This window comes from Hylobates moloch, unplaced genomic scaffold (genome assembly GCF_009828535.3).
Source record: "Hylobates moloch isolate HMO894 unplaced genomic scaffold, HMol_V3 SCAFFOLD_2, whole genome shotgun sequence".
NCBI classification, from domain to species: domain Eukaryota; kingdom Metazoa; phylum Chordata; class Mammalia; order Primates; family Hylobatidae; genus Hylobates; species Hylobates moloch.
The window spans coordinates 11,740,833-11,755,016 of record NW_026652277.1 but is presented as its reverse complement, the minus strand read 5'-3'; the positions used below and the strand labels follow the sequence as shown (position 1 = coordinate 11,755,016).

The window sequence follows — 14,184 nt, the reverse complement described above, 5'->3', positions numbered from 1 at the left end:
AGAAAGCGTCTTTCAGGTCCAAGCAGGTGAACCAGCTGTCCTCAGCTGGCAGCAACCCCAACAATGTGGACGGGTTAGGTGCTCTTGGATGTGAAGTCAGTGTAGCTTGACTAAACAAGCGCAAATCCTGTCCCGGCCTGTAGTCCTCAGTCCATGGCTTGGGAACAGGCAGGAGGGGAGTGTTCCGTGGAGACTGACGAGGAACTCTCATTCCAAAAGTTCTTAGGTGCTTGACATGGACCCGGATACCTTGAAGAGCTTCTCTAGGGACCGGGTCCTGTTTTTGCCTAACTGGCTGGGCCCCAGTCTTAACTGGCCAACCCTGGAGGGTTGTCTTCCGCCCGTACTCTTGGCCACCGCTTAGCCAGAGCTGGTCTTATCTCTTGGCCCGGCTCAGTTCAGAAAAGTCTCCATTCCTCCTCTCGGGGGACCGTAGGGGTCATAATGACTCCCGTTGCAGGTAACTTTAGTAGCCAAGAGCCATGTTCTGTCAAACAGATAGCGACTCTCAGCTTGCTAAGCAAGTCCCTTCCCAACAAAGGCAAGGGACAGTCAGGCATGTACAAAAACGGATGAATCACTTTATGTCCTCCTACAGTACAAGTCCCAGGCAAGCAGAAAGCTTGCTTGGCTGAAACCCCCGTGGCTCCAGTGATGTCCAGAGTCTTTTTGGATAAGGGGGCGACCAGGGTGGTTACTAGCGAATGTTCAGCACCGCTATCTACAAGAAAATCAATGTCTCTACCCCTGACTGTCATTCTGACCAGAGGTTCTTTGGGGACACTTGAGCCCAGTCTCCCTCAGTCCAATAACCCTTCTGCCAGGTTAAGCCGGGCCCCTTCCCCCTCGTCCGGGGCCTCCTGCTCTGAGTCACCTTGTTTTCTTTTGAGCTCAGGGCATTTGTTCTTCCAATGTCCTATTTCTTTACAATAAGCACACTGGTTACGCTGCAAACTCTGACAGCCAAGCTGAGTTTCCTTCCCAGGGCCCCCCTTCCCTTGCTTCTTTGGGGGGACCCCTCTGATTGCTGCAGCTAACAAACAGGTCAGCGTTTCGCCGGGCCTGACGTTCATTCTCTTTGCGGTTTTCCTCGAGGCTTACTGCATCGATCTGTTTACAAACACCTGCTTAGCTCTTTCTACTCATCGTGATGTATTCATCCCTGCAAGCCCAGCCTGCTTCTGCAGGTTTCTTCTACTGTCTTCCGCGCTTTGACGGACGAAAGCCATGTTAATCGTGCGCTGATTTTCAGGGTTGTCGGGATCAAGGGGAGTACGCATACCATAGGCCTCACACAGTCTCTGGTAGAATCCTGCTGGACTTTCTTCTTTTCCTGAATGACCTCAGAGACCTTGTTAACGTTTGTGGCCTTCTGAGCTCCCCTCTTTAATCCTTCCAAAGAGCTTCCCTGTCTTGGTTTAGCCTTTGCATATCCTCTCTTTTATGTGGGTCCAACTGGGGTTCAGTTCCTGGTAACTGGGTCCTTCCATACTCTTGGGGGTTTTGATAATCAGCCGGTGCATGTTCCTCTAGCCACTTAGTTGCTGCTTGGAGCCCTCTCCGCCTTTCGCCTTTCATCTCTGTTAAGGAGGAACATGAGCAACTGGTGGGAATCAGCCCAGGTGGGGTTGTGGGTCTGGATAACAGTTTGGAGCAAATCAATTAGGGCTTGTGGTTTTTCGGTCTAGGACGGGTATTGTTTTCCCTGTTGAGAAGGTCGGCAGAGGTGAAGGGCTGGTACACAAAAACACCTGTCCACCACGTGACCATCCTCCTCTATCCCAGTATACCACCGCTCTCTCAGGGGCATATGTATTCTCATTTTGGGTACGTAACCGAGCTGCCAAGGGAGGGGTGGAATGGCGCAATGTTACTTACCGCAATTCATACCATCAATTATTAATTGATACTAATAATTATCAATATTAATAACTGATCATATAATTTCTAAAATCAATACTGATAATAATGATAATGAGTGTTAAAGTTATACTAATGATAACAATAAATGATTAATATTAATGATTAATGACTCCTGGTATTAATAACTGATATTGATCTTATGAGAAAACATTAATATTAGCTCCTAATATTTAATATTAATATTAATAACCTGAACATTTTTTATTAGCAATGATTTCTGAATATTAATATTAATATTGGTAATACATATTCCTGTGAATAATAAATGAGGAAGAATTAATATGAATATCATGCCTAATACCTCAGTGGGTGTACACCCACCTGTGATATTGTTCCTAATGTCCAGGGAGGGAGAGAGCATGATATTACGTTCAATATCGCAGTAGGTGTACACCCACCCAGTGATATTGATCCGAATATCATCTCCAGGGGGTGGCGTATGACGTTACTCCCAATCTAGCAGTGGGTGTGCATCCACCCCGTGATATTCCTCATAATATTCCTGGAAGAAGAGAATGCTATTACTCCCAGTATCGCAGGAAGTGTACACCCCTTCTGTGATATTGTTCCTAATACGCGGAGGGGGAGAGGGTGATATTACCCCCAATATCGCAGGCTGTGTACACCCACCCTCTGATATTGTTCCTAGTAGCCAGGAAGGGAGAGGACGATATGACTCCCCATCCAGCAGGAGGTGTACACCCATCCTGGGATATTCTTCCTAATATCCATGGAGAGGAGAGGTTGATATTACTCCAAATATGGCAGGTGGTGTACATCCAGTCTGGGATATTGTTCTTAATATTCAAAGGCGGAGAGGTTGATATTACTCCCAATATCACAGAAAGTGTACAAACCCGTGTAATATTGTTCCTACTATCCAGAAGAAGAGAAGATGATATTACCCCCATATCGCAGGAGGTGTACACCCAGTCTGTGATATTTTTTCTAATGTGCAGGGCGGGGGAGGATAATATTCTTCTTAATAGCGCAGGGTGTGTACAGCCCCCCGTCATATGGTCCTTAATATTCCAAGGGGGAGAGGATGACGCTACTCCCAATACCGCAGAAAGTGTCCACCACCCCAGGGATATTGTCCCCATGATCCAGGAGAGAAGAGGAGGATGTTACTTTCAATATCGCATGGGGTAGACACGCCCCTAGTGATACTGTTCCTAATTTCAACGTGGGACAGGACGATACTACACCCAATGCTGCTGGGGGTAGAAACACTCCTGTGATATTGTTCTTAATATCCAGGGGCGAGAGGATGCTATTACTACAAAGAGTGCAGAGGATGGACACCAGTCTGTTATATAGCTGGTAATTTCCAGAGGCGGGGAAGATATTACTGACAATATCGTCAACACGCTGTGTGACCCCCGTGGATCGTAATATCCAGAGGGGGAGAGGGGGGTGATATTACTCCCCGCATCGCGGGGGGTGCCCGCCCCCCTGCGACGTGGATCGTATTTGCCCAGGCTGGAGTGCAGTGGCACCATCTCGGCTCACTGCAACCTCTGCCTCCCATGTTCATGCCATTCTCCTGCCTCAGCCTCTGGAGTAGCGGGAACTACAGGTGTGTGCCACTATACCTGGCTAATTTTTGTATTTTTAGTAGAGATGGGGTTTTGCCACGTTGGCCAAGCTGGTCTCAAACTCCTGACCTCAAGTGATCTGCCTTCCTCGGCCTCTGAAAGTGCTGGGGTTACAGGCATGAGCCACTGCGCCTGGCCTGAACCCATCCATTCTTATGGCTTTAAATACTGTCTCTACGGATGACTTTCAAAATTTCATCTCTAGGCTGGAGCTCTCCCCTGTGTTCCAAATGCCCATTTGACATTTCCAGTTTGCATAACTAGGAACTTCCAATTCTCTAAGTTTTCGTTCAAATTTTACATCATTCAAGAGCCTTTTCCTGACTGTAAAACAGCCACCCTCTTCCCTCTCTCCTGTTACTCTGCATTACGTTACCCTTTTTCCCTTTGAGCATTTATTCTAACCATCACAGTTTTTATCTGTTTATTTACGATCTACCTCCTGCATTAGATTTTAATCTCATCCATCGGACTTTCACTAACTTGCCAAGTGCTGTTCTAAGCACTTTATAAGTCTTATCATTTTATTTATTTTATTTATTTATTTATTTTCGAGAGGGAGTCTCACTTTGTTGCCCAGGCTGGAGTGCAGTGGCGCGATTTTGGCTCACTACAACCTCCACCTGCTGGGTTCAAGCGATTCTCCTACCTCAGTCTCCCGAGTAGTGGAGATTACAGGCGCCTGCCACCATGCCCGGCCAATTTTTGTATTTTAGTAGAGGCAGGGTTTCACCATGTTGGCCAGGCTAGTCTCGAGCTCCTGACCTCAGGTGATCCACCCGCCTTGGCCTCCCAAAGTGCTGGGATTACAGGTGTCAGCCATGGCGCCCAGCCAAGCCAATATTAATTTACTTTTTTGACTAGCCATATTAAAAGCTTGAAAAATAAAACAGGTTAATCTCACATTACTTGTGTTCTATTTTGGTGGAATTCAGAGAAGCCAGTGTTAGTAAACTGATTTTCATCTTACAGTTCCACAAGAAATTCCAACATGATTTGTTAACAAGTACTAATATGTTTCGTATGTTTATATTTGTTTAAATGCACCCTCAATACTTATATTTCTGTTTTTTTTTGAGACGGAGTTTCGCTCTTGTTGCCCAGGCTGGAGTACAATGGAGTGATCTCGGCTCCCTGCAACCTCCGCCTTCCGGGTTCAAGTGATTCTCCTGCCTCAGCCTCCTGAGTAGCTGGGATTACAGGCGCACACCACCACGCCTGGCTAATTTTATATTTTTAGTAGGGACAGGTTTTCACCATGTTGGCCAGGCTGGTCTCGAACTCCCGACCTCAGGTGATCCGCCCGCCTCGGCCTCCCAGTGTTGGGATTACAGGCGTGAGCCACCACGCCCGGCCAATGCTTATATTTCGTGTTGAAGGGACACACTTCAACACATTTACTTTTGGAAACTGTTAAGCAGATAGAGGAGACACTGAAAAAATTTCTACCAGAGATATACCAAGAGGTGGGTATTTTTTAAAAAGCAGCTTAAACTAGGTTAGTTAAACATCGGCTTCTAACAGATCAAAGCTGGATTTCCTCATGGAACAGAACACTCCCAGTTCTCTGAGGTCAGTGGGCAGAGGCTGTAGTTATAGCTGGTTGGCCTCATCTGATGCTTTTTTCTTTTCCTTAAACTCAGGATTTGTTCTGCTCTGTAATTGTAATCTCTTTGCCTGGCCTTTGCTTTCGTCTGTGAAGCTGCCACTAGGTAGGTTTTAAGTAGCGAGTAGTATCGTGTAGGTCTAAATAAAAACTAAATAGTTTCATTCTCTTTTTTCCCCACATAGAACCGTTCTGTCAATTAGAGCAGGCAAAAAGAACAATGAACATTTTTGAGACTTTTCTCAAAAATTCATCTTGAGAATGTATTTTCAGAAAATCATGAAGTTTGAATTATTATCCAAATAAAAAAATGACGAGCTCTTCAGAGTGGGTGTTTTTTCTAGTTAAGAGATTACAATGATATTCCCACATCAGGCTTTTGGTGGCTAGCTTGACATCTGTCTTTGGAAGTAAAATGATTGGCAGCATTCTCAGTTTATGTAAAAGTTTGCGTACAGACATAGCAGAAAGAACTTGGGTTTTTGGAGTTAGATTTGAGTAGAATACTAGATAGTATACTTATTGGTTTTGTGATAGTAAATTAATCTCACTCAATTTTTATAAAATGGTGATTGCGATTAACTAAAATCACAAATGTAAAATAGCAAATGCTCAACAAAAAGGCCCTCCTGTTTTTTGATTTTAGGTGATTTCCTTTTAACACCTGATCAAAGGCAAAGGTTGACTTGATTTAGGATGAGAAGGATTTATTATATTTATTAACAAAGAGGTAAAGCTTTTTTCTTTCATTCTTTCTTTTTTTTTTTTTTTTGAGACAGAGTCTTGCTGTGTTGCCCAGTCCGGAGTGCAGTGGCGCTATCTCGGCTCACTGCAACTTCTGCTTCCCGGGTTCTAAGTGATTCTTCTGCCTCTGCCTCTGCCTCCCGAGTAGCTGGGATTACAGGCGCTCGCCACCACATCTGGCTAATTTTGTATTTTTAGTAGAGACTGGGTTTCACCATGTTGGGGCCAGGCTGGTCTGGAACTCCTGACCTCAGGTGATCCACCAGCCTCAGCCTCCCAAAGTGCTGAGATTACGGGCATGAGGCACCGCGCCAGCCAGAAGTAAAGCTTCTTAAGGTAATCCGACGAAATGGGAAAAGGGAACCTTGAAGAGAAGCATGGGTGGCTATCACCAATATGGTATTTGGGGCAGTTCTCATAATTGTTTATCAATGCTGCAGAATAGCAGTATTCATCTTTCTCTTTTACTATCCTTTAAATGACTGACCTATGTGTAGTGTATAAAAATATATATATTTTTAAATACAGGAAGCAGCAACACGCAGTATGAGAGGATAATTTGCGTGCTAAGAACAAATGGGGAAGCAAACAGTAAATAGAGGCAAATGGGCAAAGGTTGAGTCATAGGGAACCTGGACTTGCCTCGGGTATTTGTGGTTGGTAGTAGTTCATTACATGGGCTTGGACACCAGGTGGGGCCCCCTCAAGTCAAGCAAACGTCAAGACCAGTTTCGCATCCTTGTTCCTCTAGCTCCGCACCAGCCAGAGCCACCTACTCGGATCACGTTGGCAGAACCCAGTACTGTTTCGAGGCCAGATGCACCATTTCAGCAATTCAGGAGGAAATAAGCAGTGTGGATAAACTGATACCCATTTTTGAAAGTCGGCCTGGGTTCGCATTCAGAAGAAATGTCGACGCTGGCCATTTTTTTTTTTTAATGGGTGATTTGATAACTCAGGGAGGTCTTGCCACTGTAATTTTAAAAATTTGCTTCCTAGAACCGGGTACTTTCTAAGAAGTGTATGGAAAAAGCCTTGATTCTTCTTCGCCCTGGGTGGTTTTTACGTCGAACACCTAGAAGTGCTTCTGGAAATCCCCCCGCAGGACTTTCGATGTCTTTTAGGGCATTCTTAAAACTAGACCCATTCCTAAGCGACTCCCACATCCCAAACCAGCCATATGCTTTAGTTTCTCCAGTTTCCAATTTTCTAAATCTTCCACGTCTCCCCTCGAATTAGTCCAATCAAACTTTCTCTTCTTAGACCTCTTCCTTAGGTTCGCACCAGGAAACTCCCAAGAGAATCACGTGGCCAGGCTTGTCCTTAGTGGCGCTCCGTAACCCTCCCACTATTCCACCACCTTTCCTCGCCTCCCGTGAGCTCCGCCCCGCCCCATTCGCGCTTCCCACCCCCATCCCCCGCGAAGCGCCTGCGCCTGCGCAGCTCCAATTCAGGCGCTTCCCCTTTCCTGGCGACCAATCCACTTCCTGCCTCGGGTCCTCGGAACACTCCACCCCTCCGCTGGGGCCCTGGTTTGAGGTGCTGGTAGTGGCTACCTTACGCATTGCCTGTCTGAAAAATTCGCTCTTCTCATCGACGGAGGAATTTGGAAGAGCCGTTAAGTGGGTGGTACTCATATGAGCCTTTGCCCCGGACCCGCCACCCCAGAGTCAAGCTGGGGGCATCGCCATGCCGCGGGGAAGACTATCAGGACTGTTTCTAATCGGGCAGTCGCGCGGATGGCCTTCTCCCGCTCGCCTCCTTCCGCCCCGCCCCCACTCTCAGCCCGGCCGCGCTGGTGAGTGGCGGGCGGGAGGGCCGGCGGGCGGAGGGAGGAGGGGGAGCTGAGGGAAGGCGGGCCCTCGGCTGCGAGATAGGTGGGGGGAGGGGAGGGGAGAGCCCGAGCGCTGGAGTTGGTGCTGGGAAACCCGGGGCTAATGTTGACAACAGGCTCGAGGTGAGTCCCGGAGATCCTCCTTCCCCTCCGCTCCAACGATCGGGAGGAAACGGGGCTGGGGGGCACCGGCCTAGACTCCTACTCCCTCGAGGACCCCAGAGGCGACTCCACACTCCAGCTCTCCAGGGTCGGCGAGCGGTGGAGGGACCGCGGGTCCGGCGTCGTTCTCCTTAGACCCCCTCTCTCCGAGGCTCCCATCAACGCGGGAGCCCCCGGGCCGGGCCATGCTTGGGGGTCGGTGGAGGAGGTGCCTGCCCCACATGCCTGGGCCGGGCCTCGGGGCTGGAGGCGGGGAGCCCGCGGTGGAGGGGCGAAGGTGTTCGGGGGCGTGGAGGAGAGCGAGGGGAGGTCGGGGGAAGCTCCTCGAGAGCCGAGAGGGAAGCGAGGGCGAGAAAGTGGGGAGGGCGCGTGTGTGGGAGGCTGCGGAGTGGGGAGACCGGCCGGGGAGGCTTCTGTTGCGAGGGAGTGTGGGGCGAGAAGTTGGGGTTGGGGCAGCGATGGTCCGCGAAGGTGACCGTGGATGCCTGTGGGAAGGGGAGTTGTGGCGGGGAAGTGTGGTGGGTGTAGAGGTTCCTACACCACCAGAGCAGGGGTTTGTAGGAGAGATGTGTGTAGGGGAAGGGGCTTGGGCTGTGTCTGGGGATGGTGGGCATGGGCTGTTCGGTTGACTTCCTTTTAATCACATAGGCTGGTTGATTCTTCACTTTACCTTCATCTCTTCAAGGCTCCAAGCACTCTCTTCTTGCTAGGACTGTTGGACTAAGAAAGTGATCACAGGATATTTGGTCCCCAGGTTGGTAGAGCAGAGCCAGCTGGGTCCACGCTGGGGTGATCGGACCTTCAGCTCTCTTGCTCTTCTTAGAGGACTTACTCGACACGAAGTGATGCATCAGATCAAAGTGAAACCCTCGCAGACGCTTTATCTCATTTCCGTAGTTCTTAGGTGTTCCTCAACATCGTCAGTCTCTTCATTTGTGAGCTGGTACAATTTCTAACAGTTCTTAACACGTCCTTTATGCTAAGGATGTTCTTTAATAAATAAAGTCAGAAACTGGGAGATAGTGTTCCTGTGCTGTTCTGTCCTTACAGCATTTTGAATAGGAGAATTGAAAGGTAAAACAGCATTCTCTCACTGTGGAGTGTTTTCGGAGCACTCTGATTGGGATTTCATACCTAATCCATATGGTACTTTGCAAGGGAATGTCTTTAAAAGGGAAACACCCCGTTTTGTGCTCTCTTCCCCCCAATACACTCCATTGGTACTTTTGCTACTAAATTAGTTTTGCTTTCTTTTGGAAGTTCAGAATATATTTAGAATACCAAATAAAATATACAGTTCAAGTGACAGGACACTATTTTGGGAGCTAGGAAGGTGGTTTTAAAGCATGGTTTCCTTTTAAGGGTAGTCTGAATATAATTGTATTCAGCAAACTAATTTGTAACAGCTAATCGGATTCCAGTGAAAAGATCACGACTTTTTCTCCTTACTATCTTGAGAAAGGACCTATTTAAAATTGTAGTTTGGACTTGAAAAACTTTTGGAAACACTTTAGATGAAAAGTTTGGCTGTTAAAGCTTGAAGTTATTGAAATAAGAATTTTAGCATTTTATTAAATATCACTTAGTGCTCAGCTTTTTAAGTTGACATAAAACAAACGTGTATTGAGGTGAATCATGGTGTTTGTATATTTTACTCGTTTTAGTGTAGGTAGTGAAAAAGAGCACGGGGTAGTGAGTATTGGTCCAGCCACGGAAACTAGCTGTGTAATCTTGGGTAGGTGACTCTGCTGCTGTCCTTGGAATGTAAAAATTGAGGATAGAAGTAGATAAAATCTAATAGTCTTTATCTGACTTTACAAATCTTTCATTGTATGCTGAACTTCTCAGTGTTCTTTGTGACAGAACATTTATTAATGCCTCCCTCATGCTAGTTACTATGCTAGAATTTTAAGAACTTTACAAGATAGATAGCAGTATATCCATCTTATTGATAAATAAGTGGACTCAGAGAAGTTGTTGCCTGATTTCTGTAGCTATCAGGCTGCAGAGTTGGGATGAAGATTTAAAATCAGTCCGACTTCCAAGCCCATGTATGTTGTTTTCACAAGTTGCATTGCTGCCTCATGAACTTCTAGGTTTTTGTCTTATTTTTTTGTTTACGGAAATTTAGTTCCAAGTATACTTTGGGTGTATGCTTGTAACGTAAGGATGAAGTGGTTGAAAGAAGATACCAGTATCAGGACTTAAGGGTTTTATGGAGAATCTGTTTTATTATGCTCTAGGGTACAGTCTAATCCTTTTTTTTTTTTTTTCTTGAGACGGAGTCTTGCTCTGTCGCCCGGCTGGAGTGCAGTGGCGCCATCTCGGCTCACTGCAACCTCTGCCTCCCGGGTTCAAGTGATTCTCCTGCCTCAGCCTCCTGAGTAGCTGGGACTACAGGCGTGTGCCGCCATGCCCAGCTAATTTTGGTATTTTTAGTAGAGATGGGGTTTCACCATGTTGTTGGCCAGGATGGTCTCGATCTCTTGACCTCATGATCTGCCGGCCTTGGCCTCCCAAACTGTTGGGATTACAGGCATGAGCCACCGTACCCAACCCCGAGTCTAATTCTTACGTGCCTACTATAGCTTTATTTCATATACTAAGTACTTAAAATTTAATGAACAAATGAATCTTACTAAAGAGTCATAAAAGTTTGGGACTTTGTTGAACTAATAAATGATGATCTTTGTGAATTTGTCAGATGCTACATGAATTTCTTAATCTTTTCTTTGAAGAATTAAAGACTTTATTTTATTTTTAGAATGAGACATGAGGCCAGCCGCGGTGGCTCATGCCTGTAAATCCCAGAACTTTGGGAGGCCAAGGCGGGCAGATCACCTGAGGTCAGGAGTTTGAGACCAGCCTGACCAACGTGGAGAAACCCCATCTCTACTAAAAATACAAAATTAGCTGGGCATGGTGGCACATGCCTGTAATCCCAGCTACTCAGGAGGCTGAGGCAGGAGAATGGCTTGAACCCGGGTGGCAGAGGTTGCAGTGAGCCGAGATCGTGCCACTGCACTCCAGCCTGGTGACAGAGTGAGACTCAATCTCAAAAAAAAACAGAGAAAGAGATGAATTGTAAGTTCTGATGCCATTCTTTGTAGTTTTCTGTGGTCCTGAAATGTTACTTGTTGATGCGTCACATCAGAAAATGTGAAATCTATATAAACTTTTTTTCACTTAATGATTAATATCCCTCAATAAGATCATGTTATTACCTTAGACATTAAGTTGTCCACATATGTTTCAGCCAGAATCTGCTAAAAGTTAAAAACATTTTATGAGAACTACTTAACCATTATGAAGGATTCTTTCTACTCTTGAGATTCATAATTCTATGGGTTGCTATAGTCATTTTTAGGGGAAGTCTCCCATCTCACGATTTGGTACTCTTAGGATTCTTTGGTTCAGAGAATGGGTTCAGATTCCCGTTCTGTCACCAGCTGTGCAGGCCTTGGTCAAGTTACTTGGTCAAGTCTCAGTTTACTCATTTATAAAATAGGGAAAATAATACCCACCTCATAAAGATTTTAGTATTGAATGAGGTAATATATATAAAATGTTTAGTATGGTACCATAAGTAGTGTATTAGTATTACAGTCTCTTTGAAAGTTTGCTTGCTTTAAGGGCATGATGTTTTCACATTAAAGTTGGATATTTAATTGAAAATGTATAAGAATCAATAACTACACTTCTAGATAATAGAAATGCTGGCCGGGTATAGTGGCTCATATCTGTAATCCTAGCACTTTGGAAGGCAGAGGCGGGAGGATCCCTTGAGCCCAGGAGTGTGAGACCAGCCAGCACAGCGTACTGAGACCTTGTCTCTATTTTATTAAAACAGTTTTTTTAATTAAAAAAATAGATAATATAAATGCTAATGTTGTCTTGGCGTAGAAACAATGCTTTTTCTTTTTTTCTTTTTTTTTTTTGAGATGGAGTCTCCGTCTTTTGCCCAGGCTGGAGTGCAGTGGCGCTATCTCGGCTTACTGCAGCCTCCGCCTCCCGGGTTCAAGTGATTCTCTTGCTTCAGCATCCCAAGTAGCTGCGATTACAGGCACCCTCTACCATGCCTGGTTAATTTTTATATATTTAGTAGAGATGGGGCTTCCCCATGCTGGCCAGGCTGGTCGTGAACTCCTGACCTCAAGTGATCCGCCTGCCTTGGCCTCCCAAAGTGCTGGGATGACAGGAATGAGCAACAGTGCGCAGCCTGCTTTTTCATATATTAAAGGTAATTTGTGTGTGTGTGTGTGTGTGTGTGTGTGTGTGTGTGTGTGTGTGTGTGTGAGATGGAGTCTCACTGTCGCCCGTGCTGGAGTGCAGTGGCACGATCTCGGCTCGCTGCAACCTCTGCTTTCTGGGTTCAAGCAGTTCTGCCTCCATCTCCCCAGTAGCTGGGATTACAGGTGCCTGCTACCATGCCCAGCTAATTTTTGTATTTTCAGTAGAGATGGGGTTTCACCATGTTGGCCAGGCTGGTCTCGAACTCCTGACTTCAGGTGATCTGCCCACCTCGGCCTCCCAAATTGCTGGGATTACAGGCGTGAGCCACCGCGCCCAGCCCCTAATGACGATTTTAAAAATAAGACCAACAGCTTTTTTGTTGTTGTTCTGAGTTTTACCGGTGGGGTTAACTACAGCTTTTAGGTGTCACTGTCAAAATAAATGCATAGAACAAGGGAGTGGAGAGCAATGAGGGAGTAGAAGAAAAAGTAGAAGGAAAAGGTAGTTATGAGAAGGTACAGGCTATGGCATGTACCTGCAAAAATTAAAGTGTTTCTATTGGCCTAGGTTGCCTTCTGTGATATTAACATTTTATTAGAGTACTGAAGTAAAGTATTTTTGTATTTTAAAAATATCAATATTACAAATGCTTTTTTTGGTAACCTAGTTTTAAATGCTGTAATTTAAAACCTATATTTGAAAATATTTAAGGATACTATTGCTTTTAATAAAAAAAAAAAGCTAAGGGCTGGCCAGGCACTGTGGCTCATGCTTGTAATCCTGCACTTTGGGAGGCCAAGGCAGGTGGATCACTTGAGGTCAAGAATTCAAGCAGCCTGGCCAATATGGTGAAACCCGTCTTTACTAAAAATACAAAAATTAGCTGAGTGTGATGGCACACACTTATAATCTCAGCTACTTGGGAGGCTGAGGTGGGAGGATCACTTAAACCTGGGAGTTGGAGGTTGCAGTGAGCCGAGGTCGCACGACTGCACTCCAGCCTAGGCAACAGAGCGAGACTCAAAAAAGAAAAAAGAAAAACAAAAACACTAAGGCTCAAAAATACAATGGCTCATGCCTGTAATCCCAGCACTTTGGGAGGCCCAGGTGGATGGATCACTTAAACTCAGGAGTTCGAGACCAGCCTGGTCAACATGGGGAAATCCCATCTCTACTAAAAATACAATTACCTGGATGTGGTTTTGAGCACCTACTGTTCCAGCTACTTGGGGGGCTGAGGCAGGTAGGTCACTTGAGCTGGGGAGCTCGAGACTTCAGTGAGCTGTGATTGTGCCACTGCACTCCAGCCTAGGCGACAAAGTGAGACCCTGTCTCAAAAAGAAAACAAAAAACTAAGAAATTTCGTTAATTTTCTACTTCTAAAATAGAATTTTGATTTTCTTTTTTTTTCTTGAGGCGGAGTTTTGTCCTTGTTGCCCAGGCTGGAGTCCAATGGCATGATCTTGGCTCACTACAACCTCCGCCTCCCGGGTTCAAGCCATTCTCCTGCCTCAGCCTCCCGAGTAGCTGGGATTACAGGCATGTGCCATCACACCCGTCTAATTTTGTATTTTTAGTAGAGGCGAGGTTTCTCCATGTTAGTCAGGCTGGTATCGAACTCTCGACCTCAGGTGATCCGCCTGCCTCGGCCTCCCAAAGTGCTGAGATTATAGGCATGAGCCGCTGTGCCCGGCCGAATTTTGATTTTCTTATATACAACTCTTAGATAATTTAGGAGTTAAAATGTGAAACACTGTGCCTAAAAAAAAATTAGACAATTAGTTCTGAGTAGAGAAATATATTTTTAGAAAAGAAAAATTCAGAATTTTCCTGTAAAGTATAGTTTTTTGTTCCACAATTACTTTCAGTTAACTATAAGCCTGTACTATAGGCCAATGCTATCCGATAGAACTTTCTGTGGAAATGTTCTGTATCTGCCCTGCTGTGTATGGAAGCCATTAGTCACGTGTGGAATTGAGCACCTGAAATACAGATACTGACTGAAGAACTGAATTTCAAATTTTATTTAATTTTAATTAATTTATATTTAAGTAACCACATATAACGAGTGCAGAGTTTTTGGG

The 14,184-nt window shown here is 45.6% G+C and overlaps 1 protein-coding gene across 1 annotated transcript in view; it reads left to right on the top strand.

The window, feature by feature from the left end:
- The first annotated feature begins 7,745 nt into the window (after positions 1 to 7,745).
- The window catches only part of UPF2 (UPF2 regulator of nonsense mediated mRNA decay), a 120,765-nt gene continuing 114,326 nt past the window's right edge, over positions 7,746 to 14,184 (top strand). The window contains exon 1 of the mRNA XM_032156173.2: positions 7,746 to 7,828. The gene's annotated coding sequence lies outside the window, so the exon portion shown is untranslated. The remainder of the gene's footprint in view (positions 7,829 to 14,184) is intronic.